Source organism: Rhyacophila brunnea, unplaced genomic scaffold (assembly GCF_057557595.1).
Source record: "Rhyacophila brunnea isolate RB1 unplaced genomic scaffold, BYU_Rbru_1.0 scaffold_5, whole genome shotgun sequence".
Classification (NCBI taxonomy): domain Eukaryota; kingdom Metazoa; phylum Arthropoda; class Insecta; order Trichoptera; family Rhyacophilidae; genus Rhyacophila; species Rhyacophila brunnea.
The window spans coordinates 27,042,445-27,061,962 of NW_028233170.1; the positions used below are offsets into that span (position 1 = coordinate 27,042,445).

Genomic DNA, 19,518 nt, shown 5'->3' on the forward strand with positions numbered 1-19,518 from the left:
ACTATCATGAATTGTCACCAAGTAAACGCGAAATCTCATGACAAAATAAAATTATAATAAATGATATACATACATAGTATGATACGCAAGCTCCATGTGTTTAATTCAAATAGGCTTTCGTAAAGAATATAAAAAATGTTAAGGGATCTACACTGGACGTCACTCAAAAGTAGGTCGAGAATGTATGATATGGTGCCGACGGATAATACGATCAGCAGGTACCTTGTATTCCGATTCAAAACCTGTTAACTGTTCTTGAAAAGGATCGTCCATATGAGAAAGAATTTTATATTGTTACACTTGGGTGCCCGAGTAATATTATGCAAAGTATACACGTACATATGCATGGTCACCATAACGGTATATTGCGGGACTTTGCTGTTATTAATAATCATATGAAATTTTAATTATGTGCGTGAATATTTTTTTAAAAGTTATGTGTCCAATCCGTACTGAAATCAAAGACCTCCAGCCCCGTAATTAAAGCCAAAAAACACCGACGCATTTTGGTGTCTCACAAATTATTCTTAATTACACTTTTTTGCAAGACATTAGTCTTTTTGTTGTATAACTTCCGCGGTTTCTTTGTTTTGTTTATAGTAACAATTTTGTTCTACTCAAACGGGTTTCCAAATAAGTGCCGACACACAATAAAATTATATACACACTTGATTGCGGATGTGTGTAAGTATTCTATATCAGAATGTAAAGTAAATTAATTTTTGTGCATCACTAAAAACGCTTTTTTTTTTTAAAAAAATGAGCCTCAATATCTTGAACGTATAGGTGAGTGGTTTTGTTTCACGACGCCCTTGGTAGAGTGGGTATACGCTTTATAACGTTGCACTTTTTCGATACTACACTGATACGCCTCTTTGCCTGATTACCACGCATACAATTAGATCAAATAATATCCAACTTGTATTAATATGTAGTAACAGGAAAATTAATAGATACTGTATGTATTTTTTTTTGTTTTTTGTAATATCTATTTTACATCATTTTCATCCTAGAGCCGGAGTACAAAGTTATGAAGTGGCAACTCTATATGTACAAAGAAAGCGCCATAAAAGATGTATGTTTTGAGCAACCAATTGATTTTCTTCCATTAAGAAACTTTTCTGATCTCTCAATTATTGATAATATTTCATTATCTTGGCCCATTTTTAAACGTTTCCGAGCCGCCAATATTTATTAAGTATTACTATCAGAATCATCGTAAGAGTTTTTTAGGTTTCAGTCTTTGCACAGTATTGTTATTATTGTAATATTGGGTAATATTTAAAAAAATATTCAATCAAAATAAAGCAGGTACGGATTTCGAAACAAAGAGTACTTATCTACCTAATGTGGGGTTTAGAAAGAAAATCGTTTTGAAAGATACAGCACTAAAATGTTCTATAAAATGAAGGACGAACGGTTACCGTAGCGATAATGGTAAATAAGTTTACATTTTTTGAAGAAAATAGGTTTTCAAGGCACCACAATGCCTACTTTGAATACCGCTGTATTAATTATACGATTTATGTACTTGACATCTTTTTACCGTGCGTCCCAGTATTTATAATCGAATTCAATTTATTTTACCCAAACATTAATAGTCGAAAGGAAACTGCCTTCATCTTTCTTGCAGTTAACAACAGCTGGAATCAAACCACTGTTGGATGTAGGCCTCTCTAATCTCATTCCATTCCTTTCGGTCGGGTGCGTTGCGTTGCCATCTACTTCTGCAGAATTAAACTATTTCGTCGATACAGTCAGGTCTACCTATTGGACGTTCTTTACTAAGGATGATTAGATTTGAATGGAACAATAGTAAAATTTTTAGAGAAATCTTAACCTTATTTATTTCATGGTTTAATTTTTTGTTTTTTCGAGTTCTGCCCAGCATGCACCTCCACATAATACGCGTCGATTCTGGACGTTTCTTTTACTTACGGGCGTTTTTTGTCTGCGTAGCTAGGTATGGGAAGTACAGACTGGTTCAAGATTTTGCGTTATAAGTACTATATGTAAAAGTAATATACTACATATTATTCGTTACGATTTAGAAAAAAAATAAGTAAAATTTTGTCTAATATTATTTAGTTATAAATCGATTTCGTTCTTTAATAATAGTATCTAACTAGAAAACAAAAATAGCAAAGTCGTAACATTTCTTTATTTTTAAAACAATGTTTTTATGTCCAGTAATATTATATTTATAGTATGATTGCAGCTGTTTATTTAATACATAACAATGCAGGCATGACAGTTTTCTATTAATATTACAATTCATCGAGTAGCCGTTTTAAATAGCCGAGGTGCCAGTTAAGTACCTATCTAATAGAGGAGAAAGCGGATAAAACTGACAGTAAATTGAAATTTCATAAAAATAGAGTTAAAAGCTTCCGCAGTAATATTAATTTGATCGATTTACGTGTTTTGATTGTATCGAGGCATGCATTTTAAAAAAGTCACTCAAGTATGGCTGCCACAATGATAATTACTCATGCAAAATTTTGAACATCTCCCGTTCGTTTTATGTAAATTCTACATTATTTAGAATTGAAATAACGGAAAGCATTTTCTATCCCCTATCGCTCGTGCGGACTTTCTATTTTATAAACATAACACGCAAAATTTAAGTGAGTATTTCAAATCGACAGTGCGTTACCGTTAGGTATCATTACAATATACCGGCTCATTCTAGTCAGATATAAAGTGATAGATCGATTTACCAATTTAGTTATAATTTACCTAGTAGAAATTCTTTTTTTTTCTAAATGATATTAATTCTAAAGATTGGTTCGTTAGTCGATTGGTAGTTCGGATGTCACGCCATTATCGATTGGATTTACGATTGGTTTCTGTACCTCAAGCACTTTATTCTTTTGGTATATTTTAACCCCGAAATTAGATTGACAGTTCTAATCTGCTTATAATGGGCTTGATATCACATCGTAGACTGGATAAAGTGAAAGGATGTTTGGTTTATAAATACCGCCATTTATTTTTTTACATAATATAGGCTATCATACATTTACTAGGTATTATTACACATTCACACACAAAATATCTACATGTTTATTAATCGAGTATGACAGTTGTTTGTGGATTTATAATAAATTACCTACCTATTATTTAATAATATAAATATACTTTTATTTGAAAAACAAGTTGTAGAATTAAATAACTACTTTCCTACATTTTCATAATTTTTCGTGTTTTGTTTTCTCCAGTGCGTAGGTGGGAGAAGGTTTTTTTTTTCATATTCGGGCATATCTAGCAACATTTTTTTAGATTGTGTTCTAAATTTAAATCACTCTAACCATCATAAGAATATAATATGGCTCTACGGTATGCTACATAATATCTCAAGAAACAAAAGCGCTATGGGTTTAGGCTTCATCAAGTAGAAGCCTTTGGGAAATACGCCTGTGTATAGCGGCTTGATCATCATCAGAATAACCAACCAATGTATGGGCTGACCATGAAATATTTCAGTTTGGAGAACACCTCATGAGAAATTGAAATTATTATACCATTAACTTTTCTATACGAAATTTATCCAAGCGTAGAGCTTTGTTATATTGTTTAATTGCTATTCACTTCTCCGTTCTACGGTAATAATTTATCGAAGCTGATTTTTTCTTTTTCAATAATTATTAGGCTGATAAGTTAATACAAAAAGAAATGAAGGTACTCGCATCTTCGTATTAAAAATAATTGTATAACAATTAAACTAGATAGGAAAAGTGTCACAATTTTTATTATTATTAAATAATCTATTTTGAAACAATAGTAGACGTAATCAACTGTTGCACCATCAAATTTAATAGAAATCATTTTTATAAAGTATTAAACGATTATAAAAAAAATATTATATTATTGTTTTATGGCTACCGTGTTTGGTTTTATTAATTGTTATACCATCTTGCAAATTGTCATAGATTCAATTACCACCTATAAATAGCGGTATTAATAATGAATTTTCCAGGTAGTTTATTCATTTTTAATTTAATTAAAATATGAATGCCATTTAGGGTGCCTGCGATGATACTGTCTCTCATTATCTTACAGACTTAGAAAAGATTATGTGTAAATATCTGTAAACGCAAATTGAAGTTAATGATTATTTACGCGAGTGAATAATACGAAATCAAAGTGCTTTGATGAAATCAAACTTTTATGAAAAACCAATCAGAAAATTTTAATATTTTTCGGTATCTTACTAAATTTAATTTAAAAAATGGTTTTCGTATCTATCTCATACACATATCTATTTAATGTATGTATTTATTTCTTGCAATATTATAAAGTTTTTTTTTATTGGTATCTATGGGATAAGAATATATTGTTTCCTATTTTCTAATAGCGTATTTTTTTACAAAACGAATACATCACCAGGGAACACATAATTAATGGTAACTGAAATACCTAACGGGTGTGCAGTAACAGGCAACCGATCTCGAGTGTGTAAGAAATGGGATAAACTTAAACACGACGTGTCAAGAATACGTAATTCTAAGCTTATCCTTCGTTCTGATAATTGCTCTCGGTTTATGCTCTGACGCTCATTCAGTATTGGTGTATTTGAAGGTTGCAACACATACTATTGCACGTCTATAATGTGTGTTTCATTTTCTTAGTACACTTACACTTTCAAAACCCTGCTTCAAGATGTAGTGTATTGGAGTAGATATATCATATCTGAATCCTGTTTATTAATCTGTTATGTGGTCATCACATATCAATTAGTATTTATATTAATAATGCTTGTGATGATACTTTGCGTACATACAACATAAGGCGTAAAACCCACTTAACGCAGCGAGTGGGGCACTCGCGAAAAATTTTACAAGTGGCGCGTAAATCATCGAAAATACAACGTAATCAAATACGCCAGAGCACACTGGATTTGGCGACGCATTGTGCCCGCCCGCTCCATGATTCACCGTTGTTTGGCTTCTCAGCGGATTAACGAAAATACAACGTAGCCCATTCATTCATTGAACACGGCAAGCAAAATCACGCTTTTGGAAGAGTCGTCGATAGACGGGCGAGTAGGCATTATTTAATAACGGTGAACTCATTGTTTAGTTGCTGCGTGTCCGATATTTCGCTGGTAGAATGATGTCATCGTGAATATTGATTACAAGCCCCGAGAAATTTAATAATATTTTTATTGCTTTGTTATGAGAGACGCTGATAATAATAATTATTTTGTGCTTCTTGTGCCCCTTATTACATAGGTGAAGGGTAATGCGTGGGTGGGAGGGGGCATACTTCGTAGAGAGCGCACCGAGCGCCGCTTTGGTGGGAAGAGGTTAGTTTCCGGAATCATCCGAAACGCCACGTTAAAAAAAATATTTCTATAATTTATATATATTAATGTAATTATTACATAAAAACGTTAATAATCGTACTATTGAATACAGTTATAATAAGGAGACGCGAACCCAACCACTATTGCTGAGATCTGACGTAAATGGGTTAAGTTCACACGGTTTATCTTCGATGTTTATTATACTTGGCAGAGCAATACAGCGTTCAATTAATTTTTATTAGCATTGCATAATAATAAGCTATTTGTTAACCTCACGCCGCTGTATAAGTAACTTGAGAAAATTGTAAATTTTGCTTTGGTAATGATGCCATAGTTAATTAATACGTGTCGCTGAATTGCGAGGTTTTCTTTCTCGCAGTTTTTTGTTGTTCATTTAACGATTTTATTAACTCGTAACTTGTGCGAATATGCGGCTAGAATCACGTTGCTTAGTCGTTGGTGGACTGCATGCATACTGCACCCAAATTAGGAAAAGATATGTACACTTATTGAATGTATTTCACCGGTAGAGATAAAAAAACATGTTTGACATAGTATTTTATATTATTATGATCATAAAACATCACGAATGTAGTACTTATTCAATCACGATTCTACGTTTTAATTATTAATTCTACGTTTATGTTATGTTTTAGAATGTAATAAGTAATAATTACAAGATAAAAAGAACTTTTTACATACGTTTTTAAATTTTCTGTTGAATCATATAAACTTGACTTGACTAGCTTAAACGATAAAAAAAAATGTATTTGATATAAATAATACTGAAATGTCATTTTCACACTCATATTGATTTCCATAGTAACGCACGTATATATTAATAATTTAGTTGTTAGGACCCTAGCAACCAATAATAGTGGATTGAATTGCGGATTTCTTCCGAAATAACTTTTCATATAAAACTGAATTAACTGAAAATGAATTTAATTCTACTTAAAAATGGCTAAAAGTATTAAAACATGCATTGGCATCGTGTTCTGATATATTCTAAAAGTTTCAAATGTCTAGCTAGTCGGGAAGTTAGTTAAAAATCGATTGCAAGATTTGTACCACAAATAACCACCGGACAAATAATAATACGACCTAATAAAAACGTTGTAATAAAAAGGGCGTTTGTGACAATTTGAAAACTTTCAGGAGAGCAATTAGATTTTTTTTTATTGTTAATAATAAATAGCTAAGTTTTGCAAAAATACGTTTTAGCATTTTTGGCATAGCAAAGTCAAAATATGTACCCACTCAGTTTGGATTTTTAATTCAGCTTAACCAACTGTGACGTTTAGCCTAATCTATCTAAGCGGTCTAACTCCTTTAACTATGGTCATTGAAGGTAATAGCCCTTCCAAACCACATCCGTCTCATACCACACCCAGTCTTAATCAGGCGTGTCACGGTACCCTACGTTTGGTCGTGAAGCATCATATATTTTTGTATTAACTATGGTTAGTGTTTAGTTTTTATTTCCCAATTAGTTTCCGCGAGCTTTTTTCATAATTTTTTCAAGAATTTACAAAAACTTTTTTCGCACTTTCCTAATAATTAGGAAATGTATGAAGCTTGCGTGGTATCAAGTCAGTAAGCACGTCCTATTTTTATTGTATGATAATGATATTAATAATGTTGTATATTATATTAGGTAATCAAGTTTTTTGTATTCTTTTGCCAACCGACATTGTCAATACAAACAAAACATTTCCACATTTATTTTCAGATACTTACAGATTTTTCAACACTCGTTGCAAAATAACTAAATACAATTAATATTATGTATATATAATGCTTTGTTTAAAAACAATATAATATGTTGGTATAAGTTAGTATCACGTATTTGAGAATATATACACAATCAATGTCAGCAATATGGATAATTTGCACGCTAGACCATCAGAAGTAATTAATAAGAAGATACGGTAACCTTTTAATATCGGTGAATAACAAGTTCTTACGATAATAATATTAATTTAGCTCCAAGTTCTTGGCCATTTTTTATTATTATAATTATTCATCTATGCATTTAAAAAATATACTTATTCACTATCAAAAAAAATAAGATCGTGTTGTGATACCTAATATTATAATATTACAAAAATTTAAAATAAATGTATTATTTAGTTATTGAACATTTAAACCGGTTATATGTATTAAAAATGTACCTCTAAATGCCAGTCATTTTAGTTTGTTTTTACGACATCCGTTACAAATAAATTTTTACAATATTATTATTAACTTAATTAATTACGTACGGTTTAATTACTTATACTATTCTTTTTTTGTTGTTATTTTAATTTATTAAAATGTATTGTTAGTTAACAGGTGACGAAATAGGAAGTTGGTAAATGATTTTGAGCATTGTTCGATAAAAAATTTAATCAAAATTATTCTCAAATTATGTATATTATAATTTGATATATGTACATAAGACATTCTATATAACTTGGGGACTTATCCTTCAAACTCGTTACATAAACCCAAGTTTTTTTTATAGTCTTTCCGACAGTTGTTGGCATTACCAGTCGAAACGTGTCACGCATACAAAGCTTTGTCCATTATCACAGAAGCTAAAAATATAGTTCTCTTTGTCTATTTCATAGATGGATGGCAAACAACATTAAGTACAATCAAGTTCATTCAAAGGTGGGCATAGCGAGTTATTTTTGTCCTAAGAGTGCGATACCTTAAGTAGGAAATACCACATACTAGCTGTACCAAGATTAATATTATTTGATACAATAATATAATGTGGTTTTAATTCAAGGGATGAGTTTCCGTAATATGGCCCCCACATCCTAAAGCGTGCCCCAACGCTAGGATCTTTATCAGGCCCCCCTACCTATCGCAAAGGTTAAACGCAATGTGACGCTCTATAGTAGCGTTTTCCAAATGTCGTTCACGGTAAAATTAAGGGTGTTTAGTGTATTTTTAATACTTACATCCACTTGAATTATGCAGTTTGAGAGAGAGAATATCAAGTAATGACACAACTAAAAATTACATCACACAATCGCATATTCTAAAATATAATCATTATGAAAGGAAAATGCAGGCGACTTTTTTTACTATTAGAGCAAATTTATCGTGTGTGTGTTTATCTCACTTATTTGGTCGACTCGCCACGCCGGCCCCCCATGAGCCCGGACCCCAGGCTAGAGTCCTGTCAGCCTCCCCCTTGTGGAGGACATGATCTAGACTTATCCCCTTTTCCAGTTCCTTGAACTGACGTTAAATTAATTTATAATAACCAATATGTAGCTATACATTTATATCATGTTACATATTTTATAGTAACGTTATTAGCATAATATTGCCGAAAAATATGCAATCCCTTTGTCTGCAAGTATACCTATTTATATTCGGGTTAGTTGCGCGATATCGAATCCGAAATCCACTAATTGGTGAAAACACATGAAATCTTCTCAATTTTTCCCCTACCAGTATTTGTAATATGGATATAACTTTTGATAAAGAAAAATCACACGTTGGTTATGTATCAAAATTTACTATAAATAATGAGCCTTTTTAAGAGAATATTTTTTTAAACTCTGGTTTCTATTTGTATGATGAAAGGTAAAATATTGTCTTATTATTTTAGGTAAATAAATCCAATGTTATTGATTAATATAAGTAACCGGGCTGGTAATATTTATAAAAAAATAATTTTGTCTTATTATTTTAGGTAAATAAATCCAATGTTATTGATTAATATAAGTAACCGGGCTGGTAATATTTATAAAAAAATAATTTTGTCATTTTATGTTGGTACCAGATTTCATGAAAATCAACCCATGTTCTTTAGTTACCGAATTACTCGTAGGTTATTTTTCAATCTCGGGATTTAAGGGATCAATATATCGAGTGGAATTTTGGATTACATACCCTAGAATGTTCCCATAACATGTAAGACATCTATTATTTAGAATAGACTCGTCTGATAGCACCTGTAAACGTAGCTAAGTAATGTATATTGATCTGTAAAAGCAGAAAAGCGAATAGGAAAATGGCATCTTTATTATTACTTACTTCATTTATTGTACCGGTATCGCGTGCATTAAGATCATTTTAAATAATGACAGGTGCATATAGTAAAACGTTGTATTATAGTTGACATATATTTTCCGCACCAAGCATTGCATTTTGCAAGTGTATCTACTACTACGCATTCATTGTCTTCATTGTTGACATTTCCCACGTTTTCGCCATGTTTGCATTCAAATAAAGTACCTTTGGAGGAAATTGAGTGTTAAATGAAAGCCATATCTCACTGACCCGCATGGTAGACCGTATCAACACAATATCAGTTTCAATAATTGGAAGTTAGAATAAAATTAATTTTAAACATATTTTCCTATTAGTAGATATATACATAGTATATTTTATGCATAGGTACTATTTAATTTTAATTTTATCAAAATAAAACCTTTATTTTTATAAATAAAACAATGGATTTGGCAAAGAAAAAACGAGAGGTAAAATGCATTTATATTCATCGGTGTTTCTTATAAATAGAAGCCTAATCATCATTATTACCTATATACCCCTTGGTCATCTGTAAACTTTTTAAACCCTGAACATCGCTAAAACAGTCGCTTTCCAATTATTATTTTTTTACCGAGCATTTTCACTTATCCGGCCATCGCAGTCTCTTTCTTCCAGGACATTATTCTCAGGTGATGTTCAGTAGCTTCTTCTGCATTATAATATAGGTGCGTGGCTGATATATTAAGTGCAGTACTCATATTTTTATATACCACGTGATTTTTTCACTCCAAGTGAATATAAAATATAACTCATAATTCCAGACCAGATTTGTTCTAAATATTGTCCATGTAAATTATTGTTAGTAAAACGTGCCCGATTACAAGATATTAATTACTTAAAGATTTTTGTTCGAAATTTACATAAGTATAATCATAATCTATTCTTTCAGATTATTTAGACATTATAAACTTATACTTTTTAGAGGAAATGAGGCAATTTGGAAAAAGACTTATTATTTATTATTTTATTTATTAATCCCCAGTGCACCTTCCAAATTGAAAGCCCTGGACTATATAGCTACTGTAATAGCCATATTGTAAATCCAGACATGTTCATTGTGTTTATATCTCGATGTCCAAATATTATTTTCTTTTACGCCTTAATATATATTTCGTGCACTAAGTGTACCAGATAAGCAGATAACAGTGCTGATGGTCAGATAGATGACTTATTATCTTAAGATAACTGTAAAGTTTTTAACGTTAAAAATATATACGTCATTTGAAAACACATATAAAACACACATTGGAAAAAATCTTGAAAAAAATACAACGCCGGATAAAGTATCCACCAGATTCAGGCCAATGTGCTTTACTAACTAGTAGCTATATAACAGAAGACCTTTTGAGGTTTGATCACGGTACCAATAATATATACAGTCCTACAAACTATCTAAAGAACGGTCAAAAATGGAAGTACGAACTACCATATGGACGCAATTTTGAAAACGTCATTCGAATTTCAGATTCTGTCCAGTTGCGAGTCTTGATTGGGTAGTTTTCGACAGTGGCTCCCCTATCCATTCTTTAAATAAGTTTGTAGATCTGTACTTACCTTGATTACTAGCAAGATTACCGGAATCCGATGGATATTAATATATGTGCCCTATGTTTCTGCGGTGTTTTAAAATTATGTATGTTCAATAAAAAATGTTATATTATCAAATCTTGTAATAAAAAAAATAGTTTATTAAAAATATATCTTAGAGAAAGAGATTCGTAATGAAATCTTACGCTTCAGGTATCTGTAAATATCCACACAAATCTAAATCTGCTATACGATATGAGCTAATTAAATTAGCAGCTATATGGTATGTAATGAGAAAATGTACCTATCTGGTGGGTCGTCATCGATCGTTTATTTGAAATGCTCTGATTGCCGCAACAAATGTGAGTTTAGAAAATAATTCTTCGCGAAGAAAGAGGAAAGATGCACGAATGCTTTATTCTGCAGGCTATTTCGAATTACAGTGTATGCCGCGATGAACACCGATCACGAAAGTGGACGACCGATCATGATTGGATTTCATTCAAAAACCTTTCGGCTGAATTTCAAAAAATATTCCGTTGAATTATTTTCACTTTGACAATGCAAATTTTTAGTTACAGCACTAATCTAATTACAGCCTCTCAACGGTTCTCGATAAAGATGTCAAACGCGAGTATAATTTAATTTGAGTTACTTAAACATCGATTTGTAATAGTAAACATCGGAAGAATTAAAAATATTTTCTCATTTTCTAAAAAGCTTAGCCACGATCTATGCCAATATCTTTTCATCTCCGCCTATCATCCTGTTTGCTATCAAATATTGACCACCGAAAACAATTATAGTGCAGATGAAAAACTAAGTAATATTTTAATTCCATGATTTTTTACATCTCTTATTCGAGATTTTATTATATCCAGTCCATATTATTAATTATTAATGGGTTTTAAAGTGATCAGCTGACAAGTTTTGTAATGTAATGCCTAGTGATTTTTTTCCCGATATAAGAGTGAGAAGGTTATATATATTTTTTAGTGGGGTTGTGAATCTGACCGCGTTTGCAATTATTCGCCCGGTTAATAGTCTGGGCACAGGTATGCCAAGTCATAGATATAATTAAATCAAACATATTGTATTATAATTTTGAATGCGTCTTATAGAATTTTCTACTGAACTATGCCACATTTTTTTCTGAAAATGAATTACTAATTGATTAGAAAAAATAAATACTTTAAATCAATATTTTTTCATACGGCCTTTTAAAAATTTCGATTACATCATAAATTAATGCTGTTGACTATGATTAAATCATTCATAATGTATATTTTATTTTTTACAAAACGTGGGATTCCTCAGAAGAGGTTTCATGTCCTGTTCATAATTTATTTAAGTTGTTTTTATGATTCATTCTTAAAAAAAAACCTAATACTTAAAGCCGGTCTTTGATATTATAAGCCAGGGGTTATTATTTTCATCAAGAGTACATGTATACTAGCCTAAAATGGACAGGCATTTTTTTTCCAATGCAACTACATTACTTAAGGCGAAGTCTTCACTGAGCCTTTTTTAAAGAGGCACCTAGCGGAAAAATACGAAGCTTGCAATTTGAGACATTTTTTTGATAATTTACAATTTCAACTGTATTAATGAATAAATATGTATCTGAAAACATTAAAAATAAAAATATTTTTTATTTTAAGTCAAAGACAAACTTACAATTGTAAAAAATGTAATAAAATGTGAATTTGTTCTATCGATCCGCACCCAATTATTACATGTATTTTATGGTCATATTTATTATTAAAATTTAGTTTATTAAGTTTTCTAAGCATCACCTAAGCGATTTTTGACAAATTCATAGTTTTAATATTTTTTATATCTATTTTAAAAAACATCGATTTTTATAAAAAATATAAATGTGTATAACTTGAAATCCTTTTTATTTGTATTAAATTAATTATTTTTATAAATATAAATAAAATATTTATATTAATATAAATACAAAGGATTTCAAGTTATACACATTTATATTTTTTATAAAAATCGATGTTTTTTAAAATAGATATAAAAAATATTAAAACTATGAATTTGTCAAAAATCGCTTAGGTGATGCTTAGAAAACTTAATAAACTTAATTTTAATAATAAATATGACCATAAAATACATGTAATAATAGGGTGCGGATCGATAGAACAAATTCACATTTTATTACATTTTTTACAATTGTAAGTTTGTCTTTGACTTAAAATAAAAAATATTTTTATTTTTAATGTTTTCAAATACATATTTATACATTATTACAGTTGAAATTGTAAATTATCAAAAAAATGTCTCAAATTGCAAGCTTCGTATTTTTCCGCTAGGTGCCTCTTTAAAAAAGGCTCAATGAAGACTTCGCCTTAAATGAAGAATACTACATATATTTGACAAATACATATTAGTTATATTCTTTAACAATCCCTAGTCAATAACGGTGTATTCAAAAAGTTTTGAATATTATTTAAAAACATTATTAAATAGATAATTAGAAATATGTAAGTACCCATGTCAAGTATAATAAAGTAATGTACCTATCATACAACCGACACGCGCGGAGTTATAAATTGACGAAATTTGTATCGATATCCCGCTAGGCGACTCTTTGCTGGTGGCGTTTTAGCAAAACGCGTAACGTATACAGTTTTATACATTTATGAAGTTTATTAATTTGGTTATAGAATTATACATCGATGATAAACAATTTAAAATCTCCAATCAATCAACACAGAAATTCAATTGCAATTATTTGTATTAATCGATTTAAAATATTATAACAAATTAGATTTTACGTTATAATGCATAAATGTGTCCGAGGTCTCTCGTAAAAGTGTTTGCGGGTACAGGGTTGAGAATACCTATTATAAGCCACTGCTAAAATAATATACATTAGACACCATTTATTGACAGGCTTGGTTGTATTGTATAATTCGATCTCAATTTAGATCCTTTGCTTGAAGAGTGACTGTATGCGCAGTAAATAAGACAATATATTATTTATTAAAACTTCTTTCAACACCAAATAGATTGACTCATCGTCTGCGCTATTTACGAATGCGGATGCTTTGCAAAAATGTTATCCAACGAGGTACTCGTAGTTGTCGGAAAACAAAATACCTGATAATTGGTTTTGAGACGGTTGAATCATGGTTGTGGTCAGGTGTAATGATCCCAACTTTCCCCGTTGTCATTCTGAGTTGGGCTTATTAAACCAATCAGTTCCGTCAGTCCAAATCATGTTTGGTTAGTGGTGTTCGCCGCCAAGGGAGAGTTGGGGTCATTTTGCATGAAGATTTGGCTGGGACGTGACAGAATTGGGGTCACTCTGCATTTACGTAGTCTTTTGTGGACTCTCGACTTAGTCACAGCTGGTTTGGTTTCAATGAACTTGACGGGTTTGTGTGCCGTACTTTCACGATCGTCGTTTTTATTGGTGGATAAACATGGCGTATTGATTTTGGTACGGTATGTATTTTAATAATTGAAATACGTGTATCTTCAATCATGCCATATAACTTTTTTTGTTAATTCAATAGATACGTAAAAAAATAATCAGCAATCGTGGTGAGAGCGATTAAATTAGATGTTAAAAAGGAAAAACATAATTATCTAAAACGTCAAGTAAATGAATAAAACAATTAAGAAATAATAATTATAATGGAAAATTATCAGAGAAGGAAACATATATTATGTAGTTCGTATTTAAAAAAACATGCTTAGCGTGTATTAATAATTTTGATGCTTTCTACACAAGAACTTTTAAAAATTGTATTACGATGGAAGAATCAATTCTTGGCGTTTGTGGACTTTTTTGTTGATTTCACAAGAAATTAATAACGTATTAGTTATTTTTTTTTATTCTATTGACAAGCTAAAATAAAAGCTACATTTATTAGCATTTTATGGCGAATGTTAATATTTCCGAATCTTTATACTTTTATAACAGTATTAATTTTTAACGGCATTGGTGAAGAACCGTTAATAAACGATTGTTTAACATTCACTCTATTAATACGAAAATATTCGAAATATTACTAGTAGTAATTTACTTCAGTGCGATTGCCATAAATAGTGCGTATTAATTTATTATTACACCTGTAAATACAAACACGAGAAAATTGCGACATATACTATGAAATTATTAGTTTGTTTTAATATTTGTATGCATATAACTAGTGCCACATTTTTTTAAATGAGAAAGAAAAGAAAATGCGTTTCTATATTATAAAACAAATATTTAAAATAAACACGTTTTTTTTTTAAATTTCCGAATGTGCCATTATATTTTTTTTTTGTTTTTTTAGACATAATTGTCTACCTCCGTCCAATAAGCATTCTTCGACACTGACATTTACAATATATCTTTTACTCAGTGACGAGTTCATCAATATATATTTATACATACCTACTATGTATACTACTTTGGTAAAGCAATAAATCCGAACGAAAATGAAATCCACAGGTGGTGGATTTTCCCAAGAGTCTTTTTAATCTATATATAATTAATTCTCAACCGTGATTTAATTAAGAAGGGTGTGAAAATTTTACCTGAACCATTTTAATGAATTCGTAAATTTCAAAAGCCCCCCACAATTTAAATAACAACCTTGCAATATTTATTTATTGTTAGTGTTAAATTTTGAAAATGTATGCATACTCATACATATAATATGAAGTACACGTGTGTACGTATATATGCTGTTAGTATTTCGTTAATATAAAACGTGTATTACCAGTTCAGAAAATTTATAATATAAAGATGGGATTTTATGATATCGAAATTTGGCTGCATCCGACCTTTTAAAGGCAAAATAAACTAACATGATTTATAATTAAAACAACGTTTTACATGTTTACGATATATTATTTCTTATAATATAATATTATTATTATCCTGTATATATTTTATAGGTTGTGTTGAATGTATTGTCCAACAACAAACACTAAAAACCATCCGTTTATTATGACATATTAATGGATTATCTTATAATAATATGTAGTATGGATATTGTTACTACATAAAATAATATTATTTTTCTTAATAGTAAATATAAGTAATAATAACATACCATCGGATATTATTATAATTTCAAATAATAGCCCAATTTAGGTATTTGAACAGACCGAAAAAATGTTTACCAAAATATTCTTAATAACCTTGAAATGAAAGCATCACCCACATATTTATTTTTTGTTAATATTTTCAGAAAATAAGAATATATTTCACTGTACCTACTGTGGATATAATTGCGTAATTTTGACAATTAGTTGAAATATTTTATCTCAACAAACGGAGCCGGTCCTGATACATATTAAATTATTAGAATTGAGTACCTACCGTATATTTTTTATTATAGTATTTCATATTACTTAATTTATTACAACAAGAATTGATAGATTGCAGTACATATTAAAGAATATTTTCTTTACAGTAGAGTATAAATAAATAAAATATAGATAAGAGGATAATTATTTTGAGAGAGGTAGCAGAATTTTAGAAAAATCCTAGTTTTTTTTGTACCCAACGTGACTCGAACACACTTGCTGTGTAAAATACGCTCTTACTAATCGAACGATCGATCTAAACGCCATTTGTGTGAATGGGTCCTGATATCTACTCTATCTGAAGCACATTTTCTGATTGTTTCTAAACGTTATGTTGTGAACGTCTTAAACTTATAATTTGTAATGTCCACGATATGTAAAATAAATAAATTGAATTGAATTGAATTCTGCCAAGAAATGGTAAAATAGAATAAGGTAAATAAGGCCACGGTGGCCGCGCGGCATAAGCGTTGGACTATCATGCCGTGGGTCCCAGGTTCGAATCCTGGGTCTGGCAAGTACACATATTGTTTTTCAATATGTGTGTGAGTCAGGGTATGGACCTAATAGGTTGAGCAAGTGGCTGACATCCATTTCTCGTAAAAAAAATCTGTTAATACAAACCTCTACTCTGTGGAGGCCCATATGATCCTATTAAGATCGGACATGGTCAAAAAAAAATAAATAAATAATATTAATTCGTCAGATTGTACGTGTAGTATTTATCATTTCAATTGTGTTAGCTATATATTATTGTTGTTCGAATGCTATTATATAAAATTTATAATGTTTAATTTACGTACCCTCGTACCTCATGATTTTGATGGGTTTCAGCTAGTTTATGACTATACATAATTTTATATGTGTAATGCGTTGTATAAACCCAAAACTAGAACTATCCACAATTCTTTTAAACAATCAAAATTATTGTAATATAATATATTATTCAAATTGAACAATTCACCATTATGCAGCACATAAAAATGTATATACTTGTCGTAAATATAATAAATTGCTAAACATAATAAAATATAATATGAAAAGTTAAGCTCTAAATATTGAATTATGGATAGTTCTACTTTTGATTGTGTACAACTCAAATTATGTGCCATCCGCTTCAAACAAGTCAATAGATATTTTTTGTAAGTGGATTCTCGTTATAGACTAATATACTGCTATCGCCGCAGATTTTATATGGGGCGTTCGGTTTTTTTTTATATTGAATCTTCGCTGATACTAGAGACGGTATTTTATTATGACGAGGAATTTATCTATCTGTTGGCTACGGTACTCGCTTGAATGGAACAAGCTGTTGGTGTAATATAACTCCCGTTAAGCTTGCTGGGTACTCTGTACTCTCGCCTCTTCTCGGCCCGAACCGTTGTTGGTTTTGTGCTCTTGTATTCAGACAGCCCGCCTTCTTTGTGGTACGGGCATGAGAAAAATCACGGCACGTATAACGTCGCATAAACCAGAGAATACAGTTAAGCATACACATCGTGAACAATGTGTTCGAATTAATTTTAATCTGTGCACCTCATTCCTGTGATTTAATACGTGTGTAATAGAGAGAATTGTCGATATACTCGTATTAACCCGTACACGGCGCTAGAATGTAAACACCCCCAAACGAATTGAGTCTATATTACGATGGGCATTCAAACGTGCTCGAAATTAATTAAAATCAATTTTTCCGCAGTTAAATTAACGCATTGTGAATTTATTCACGTGCGTCGAAAGGATTTTTATTAGAAATAACAAACACTACTTTACTTTACACTACGTACTTTTTCCACAATTAAATTCTTAACCGGTTTCATCCTAACGGTCATTTTAAATTGGTAATAAATAGTTTAAGATAAAACCGGTGCCGGTATTGAAAAAATAATTTTGAAAAAAGTATGAATACCTAGTACAATTATAACTTACTTATTGTTTTTATTTTCTATTTCTAATACCAAAGCTTTCCATCAAGTAACCAGCAAAAAAAAAAAATACTTAGTTTTTACTACATCAGGCCACTAGGTCTAATTATGGTAGTATATTAGTAGCAGCGTGTAAATTTATGACCCCAACTAACCACATTCGCCACGCACCACACCTCGTATTAATTTGGCGTGTCAATTGACCGTACGTTTGGTTGTGAAGCATCGCACAGGACCAGTTTCTCAAGACTGAGGTCGTCACACACCCGAGTGTGCTCTGACTGTAATTAAAAAGACTGAACACGTGTGCCTATATGGGAGAGGAGCACGGAGAACAGATACAAATTAAATAATAAAACATAAAACCGTGAAATAATCATAGAAATACCCAAACTTAAGTTAGTCGGGTGGGTTAGTTAGTAGTTTTCTTACCCTGCGAATTTTGAAAAATCTGTACGTTTACTATTATAATATGAAAACATTCACTATTTGATCTACTCTTTAATGTTAATATACATTATAGGGAAGGTTTAGTGTGCCAATATCAACGGTAACCAAGGGATAATAAAGCTCGCCTAAACATTGTCGAACGATCGTCAATATTACATATACATATATTTATCTTATTAAAATGTAAAGCCGGGTACTCATTAGCGAGCCGTTACTGTAACCAACTCTAGATGCGAACTAATTATTTGGCGTCCATACTAGTTACTGTAAGTGCAACGGTCACAGTTACGGCTCGCTAATGAGTACCCGGCTTTATATATTATCGAATAGTAACTTGTTTTACAATTGTGTATTAATCCAGAGCGAAGGCTCAGTGGGTTGAGCGGATGGCTAACAACGATTCTTTTCTGTGTGGAGGTCCATATGGAGCAAACATTGTGTAATATTTTGTCCTAACTCAATTATAATCACTATATTAAAAATATTTTTTGAGCTCAGCAATTTCATTTAATTAAATTATAAAAATTAATAACTAACAAATTTATCAATTAATAATTAATTCTTGACAATAAAATGATAAGAGGTATATTTTTACACCCACCTTTCTATGTATTGGCAATGGATTTTTTTTGTAAATTTATTTACAGCGTTTAAATATTAAAAAAAAAACACAAAGTAATATGATATCGTTATTTGATATGCGTTTCGTCTGCATAGTCAACATAATCAAAAATAATTACGTACGTTTTGGTCATATCTTTTTTGTTTTCGATTATGATTAGAAAAATATTACAATTCGACTGTACTTGCTACGGTAAACGTTTTTCCTCTATTGGGTCAATGCTGTATTATAAAAATATATTTGTCCTACAAAAATAATTTATGTATGGTATTTAAAGCCATTGATTTTAAGTATTTGAAGGAATCCGC

At 30.7% G+C, this 19,518-nt stretch overlaps 2 protein-coding genes across 3 annotated transcripts in view; one reads left to right on the forward strand and one right to left on the reverse strand.

The window, feature by feature from the left end:
* Positions 1 to 19,518, forward strand: part of Rab3GAP1 (RAB3 GTPase activating protein subunit 1) — a 91,734-nt gene that overhangs the window by 43,683 nt on the left and 28,533 nt on the right. The gene's annotated exons all lie outside the window — the stretch shown is intronic.
* Positions 1 to 19,518, reverse strand: part of haf (leucine-rich repeat and fibronectin type-III domain-containing protein hattifattener) — a 59,422-nt gene that overhangs the window by 38,533 nt on the left and 1,371 nt on the right. The gene's annotated exons all lie outside the window — the stretch shown is intronic.